At 39.4% G+C, this 5,872-nt stretch overlaps 1 protein-coding gene across 6 annotated transcripts in view; it reads right to left on the bottom strand.

Annotated features, from left to right (window-relative positions):
• The window catches only part of LOC116529276 (protein argonaute-3), a 126,232-nt gene that overhangs the window by 57,554 nt on the left and 62,806 nt on the right, over window positions 1–5,872 (bottom strand). The gene's annotated exons all lie outside the window — the stretch shown is intronic.

The following is a 5,872-nucleotide window of genomic DNA, read 5'->3' as shown; positions in this document are numbered from 1 at the left end:
ATCGAGACCATCTTGGTCAACATGGTGAAACCCCGTCTCTACTAAATATACAAAAATTAGCTGGGCATGGTGGTGAGCGCCTGTAGTCCCAGCTACTCGGGAGGCTGAGGCAGGAGAATTGCTTGAACCCAGGAGGCAGAGGTTGTGGTGAGCCGAGATCGTGCCATTGCACTCCAGTCTAGGTAACAACAGCAAAACTCTGTCTTAAACAAACAAACAAACAAACAAACAAAAAAATCTGCCAAATTATTTTGCTTTTTTTCTTTTATTGAGATGGAGTCTCATTCTGTCACCCAGGATGGAGTGCAGTGGTGGGATCTCTGCTCACTGTAACCTCCACCTCCTGGGTTCCAGTAATTCTCCTGCCTCAGCCTCCCCAGTGGCTGGGATTACAGGGACACACCACCACACCTGTGTAATTTTTTCTATTTTTAGTAGAGATGCAGTTTCACCATGTTGGCCAGGCTGGTCTCAAGTGATCTGCCTGCCTTGGCCTTCCAAAGTGCTAGGATTACAGGTATGAGCTACTGCATCCAGCCACCAAACTATTTTTCAAAGTAGCTGTACCATTTTACACTCCTACAATTTCTAGTTGCTCCAAATCTTTGTCAACATTTGGCATTTTCAGTCTTTTAAATTTAGCCAATCCAATAAGTATGGGTGGTATCTCATTGGGGTTCTTTCTGAATGACCAATGATGTTCTGCATCTTCTCAAGTGCTTATTGACCATTCATATATATATATATATATTTTTGAGACAGAGTTTTGCTCATCATCCAGCCTGGAGCGCAACGGCACAAGCTCAGCTCACTGCACCCTCTGCCTCCTGGACTCAAGCAATTCATTCTCCTGCCTCAGCCTCCCGAGTAGCTGGGACTACAGATGCCCACCACCATGCCAGCTAATTTTTGTACTTTTTAGTAGAGACAGGGTTTTGCCATGTTGGTCAGACTAGTCTCAAACTCCTGACATCAGGTGATCCACCTGCCTTGGCCTCCCAAAGTACGAGGATTACAGGTATGAGCCACCACTCCCAACCACACATATTCTTTTGTGAAGTATGTGATTTTTACTACTTATTTCTTTTCTGTTTCTTACTGAGCTATGTATATGTTTTTCATATATTCTGGATACAAGTGTTGTTCCGTTACATTTTGCAAATGTGTCATCTCAGTTGTAGCTTTTTCATTTTTTTTAAGAGTCAGGGTCTTGCTCTGTTCCCCTGGCATGAGTGCAGTGGTGATAATAGCTCATTGCAACCTCTAACTCCTGGGCTCAAGTGATCTTCTCACCTCATCCTCCTAAGAAGCTGGGATTACAGGCATGTACCGCCACGCTCAGCTAATTAAAAAAATTTTTTTGCTATGCTGGCCAGGCTGGTCTCAAACTCCTGGCCTCAAGTGATTTTCCTGCCTAGGTATCCCAAAGTGCTGGGATTATAGTTGTGAACCACTGGCTGCCTTTTCATTTTTTAAATGGTGTTCTCAAAAGGAAAAGGTTTTAATTGCAATGGTTTTCAATTAATTAAGAAATCCTGGCTGGGTGCAGTGGCTTATGCCTGTAATCCCAGCAATTTGGGAGGCCTACCTGGGTGCATCACTTGAGGTCAGGGAGTTCGAGACCAGCCTGGTCAACATGGTGAAACCCCATCGCTACTAAAAATACAAAATTTAGCTGGGTGTGGCGGCATGAACCTGTAGTCCCAGCCACTCAGGAGGCTGAAGTGGGAGAACTGCTTGAACCCGGGAGACAAAGGTTGCAGTGAGTCAAGATCAACCCACTGTACTCCAGTCCGGGTGATAGAACCTGTCTCGAAAGAAGAAATAAATCTTTGCCTCCTCCAAGATTATGAATATTTTCCCCATTTTGTCCTGGAAATTTCCCATTTTTAATGTTTTATCCTGGGATAAACTCCGAATTAAATTTTGCATGTGGTGTTAAGTAGGGGTTAATGTTTATTTTTTATACAAATATCCAGTTGTTGCATCATTTATCGAGAAGACTGTCCTTTCTGGCATTATGTTGGTCCTTTGTCAAAAATCAACCAGCCACATTAACGGGTCTATTCTTATAGCTATTGTGTAAGTTGATGATCTTTACCCCAGTATCACTGTTTTGATTTCAGTAGTTTTATAGTATGTCTTGAAAACAGGTAGTATAAATCCATCAACTCTGTTCTTCTTTAAAGATTTTTTTGGCTATTCAACATAGAAATACTGTTTTTTGTATCTGCATATAAATCTTAGAATCAGCTTGTCAGTTATATACTTTTATACCCTGATGGGACTTCTACTGTATTGAATTTATACATCAATTTGAGGAGAATGAAATTCTTAACAATTTGAGACTTCTAGTCTTTATCTTCCTTGTGTTTCTCAGTAATGCTTTGTAGCTTTCAGTGTGGGGGCCATGTATAGCTTTCTTTACATTTATTCCTAAAAACAAAATGCTTTTTAATGTTATGAATGGTACTTAATTTTTTTTTATTTCTTCAATTGTTGAATGCTGGTATTATTTCCGGTTATAATGCTAGTATTCATTTTTGTATATGCAGCTGGTATCCTGTGACCTTACTAAATTCATGTATTAATTCTAATAATTTTAATTGGGTTTCTTTTGGTAGATTCTTTTTTTTTTTTTTTTTTTTAACACTTGCCTACATGCAGATCTTTTGGTAGATTCTTTAGGATTTTTTTATGCAGAGTATTATGTCTTCTACAAACAGAGATAGTTTTATTTCTTCCTTTACAAATTATCCCTTTTCTTTCTTTTTCTTGCTTCGCCTGGAACCTCCAGTATGATTACTAAATAGATACAGCGAGAGCAAGCATCTTTGCCTTGTTCTTGATTTTAGGGCAAAAGCGTTCAATCTCTTCACCACAGAAATATGATGATGCCTGTATGCTTCTCTAGGTATTTTTTATTAGCTGAAGAAATTTTCTTTTATTGCTACTTTGTTGTAAATTTTTATCATGAGAATGGTTAAAATGTGCCAAATAATTTTCCTGTTGAGAGGATTATATTGTCTTTGCCAGGTGTATCAGGTACACCAGCCTCAAAAAATGAATTGGGGCTGGGCATGGTGGCTTGTGCCTATAATCCCAGCATTTGGGGAGGACCAGATGGGAGAACTACTTGAGCCCAGGAGTTCAAGAGCAGCTTGGGGAGCATAGCCTAGGAGGCTGAGGCTGCAGTGAGCTGTGATCACACTACTGCACTCTAGGCTGGGTGACAGAGTTAAGAGTCTGTCTCACACACACACATCCATACAAAGCGGGCGCAGTGGCTCATGCCTGTAATCCCTGCACTTTGGGAGGCTGAGACCCCAGCCAGGCCAACATGGTAAAACCCCGTCTCTACTAAAAATACAAAAAATAGCCAGGCGTGGTGATGCATGCCTGTAGTCCCAGCTACTTGGGAGGCTGAGGCAGGACAATGGCTTGAACCCGGAAGGCTGAGGTTGCAGTGAGCGGAGATCTCGCCATTGCACTCCAGCATGGGTGACAGAGCAAAACTCCATCTCAAAAAAAAAAAAAAAAAAAAAAAGCAGGGGATTTGGGGAGCCTTTTCTGTTTTCTGAAAGAATGATGTTTTTTTCTTTACATGTTAGAAAAAAATCACTAGTGAAATCATTTGGGTCTGGAGTTTTGTCAGGAGGAATTGTGAATTCAGTTTCTTTGATACAGGGCAATTCAGACTTCTTTTTTGAGTCAATTTTGATAAAGCTGTGGCTTATCAAGGAATTTGTTTCATCTAAGTTATCAAATTGGCATAAAGTTGTTCATACCATTCTCTTTATTAATCTTTCAATTAATTCTGAGGAATCTTTAGTGATACACCCCCTTCATCGCTGATACTGGTAATCTGCTTTTTCGTAATTTCCTGATTAGTCTTGCTGGGAATTTATTAATTCTACTAATTTTTTAAACAACCAACAGTTGGCTTCATTGATATTTTGTACGGTTTTTTAATTAAATTTTGCTCTAATCTTTATTATTTTTTACCTTTGCTTACTTTGGATTTAATATGCTCTTCTATTTTTAGCTCAAGTCAGAAACTGTGGTAGCCAGCCTTCAAGATGGTCCCCAATGAGTCTTGACATATAGGATTCACAGCTTTTACGGAATATTAAGTAATACTGAATATTAAGTAATCTGTGTAACCAATAGAATATTATAAAAATAAAAGAATGTAACTTTCAATGCTAGGTCTTAATGTTATTACATCTTCTGCCTTGTTCTCTCATGAATTCCTGCTCTGGAGGAAGCCACACACAGTGTTGTGAGAATACTTACCCAGGCTTAGTCCACATGGCAAGGATCTGAGGCCTCCAGAACTAAGTTGTTATCAATTAAGTGAGTCATACTGGAAGTGGTTCCCCCAGACCCTGTCAGGACTTAAGATAAATGTAGTCTCATGAACCAGAACCATCTAAGTCACTCCTAACTCATGGAAAATGTGTGAGATAGCTTATTGTTTTGAGTCACTAGGTGAAGGAATAATCTGATGTGCAGTGACAGATAACTATACAGATATAAGACTTAGCCATCCAAACATTTATTAAGTATATACTATGTCATAATTCCTTTATGGGTTGAAATTTAGAGATAAACCAGACAAAGCTCCTACCCTTTAAGAATAGATTCTGGGTTAAGATGGCAGGTTACTAATGAGCATCTCTAATCATTCTTCATTTCATTCCTTTCTCAAACTCTACTATATAGATTTTTAAAAATTAAAGATACAAACCTAGAAGGGAGAATAAAACAAGAAATACGTCAACATTTTTGAAAGATGAAAACCAAGTAAGGCAAGTTGGTGATAAAAGGATGGGAGTGATGCAGAAAAATGAAGAGAAAAGCAGTTTGAGAAGCAGGTAGAGTCCTATATCCTTTGTCTAGCTCACATTGATGAACAGCTGCCTCTTGTTCATCCTTGCATAAATCTGGAGGCATGCTGTCTGGAAAAGATAGAGGCTCCCTGGAAGGAGGATGCTAGACACAGTTGAGAGCACAGGATTGTACCAAAAACAAGAGATTAAATGACTGCAATATATTAAATGCTGAATACAGAAGCTCCCCCAGGTAGAACTCCCAACTTAGCTTCCAGAATGCAGGCAAACACACTGTTATCCTTCAGGCAGGAGTTTGGAAGACTTATCTTTGGGCAACCTGACCAGCCAAGAGAAGAGATCTAAGGATCCTAATGCTATAGATTTCCCAACCTCAGCCCACTGAAATCACCCAGTGATGAGGCTCAGAGTCAACAAACCCTATCCATGCCTTCAGAGCATCCAGTGTTTTTAAACTTCCACTGAACAGACATTAGATAATCAAGAATACTAGATATTGAATGAAAGCCTCCAAAATGGAAGACAGAGATCAAAACAAACAAAAAAATTTGGGGAAAGCACAAGCATGTACAGGAAGAACTCCGAAATAAATTATGCTCAGAAAGCTGAGAGAGGATACTGCATCTGTGAAACAAGAATAGCATGCTATACAAGGTAACACTTGGGAAATAAAATGGGTGAATTTTATGGTATGTAAATTAGTCAATACAGCTATTTTAAAAATGGAGTGATGCTTTCAAATTTCTGAAGAAAAAATATTTCCACCACAAAATCATTTAGGTTTGTTGATAAATACATTTTGTAATATATAAAATTTGCTTCCCAGGTACCCTATTCCCATGAAGTTTCTGAAAATTTTTTAAAAAGATAAAGGAAAAGGCCGGGCGCGGTGGCTCAAGCCTGTAATCCCAGCACTTTGGGAGGCCGAGGCGGGTGGATCACGAGGTCAAGAGATCAAGACCATCCTGGTCAACATGGTGAAACCCCGTCTCTACTAAAAATACAAAAAATCAGCTGGG

This window comes from Sapajus apella, unplaced genomic scaffold (genome assembly GCF_009761245.1).
Source record: "Sapajus apella isolate SASKATOON/1434 unplaced genomic scaffold, GSC_monkey_1.0 scaffold62, whole genome shotgun sequence".
In the NCBI taxonomy this organism is placed as follows: domain Eukaryota; kingdom Metazoa; phylum Chordata; class Mammalia; order Primates; family Cebidae; genus Sapajus; species Sapajus apella.
This window is presented reverse-complemented; position numbering and strand designations above follow the sequence as displayed.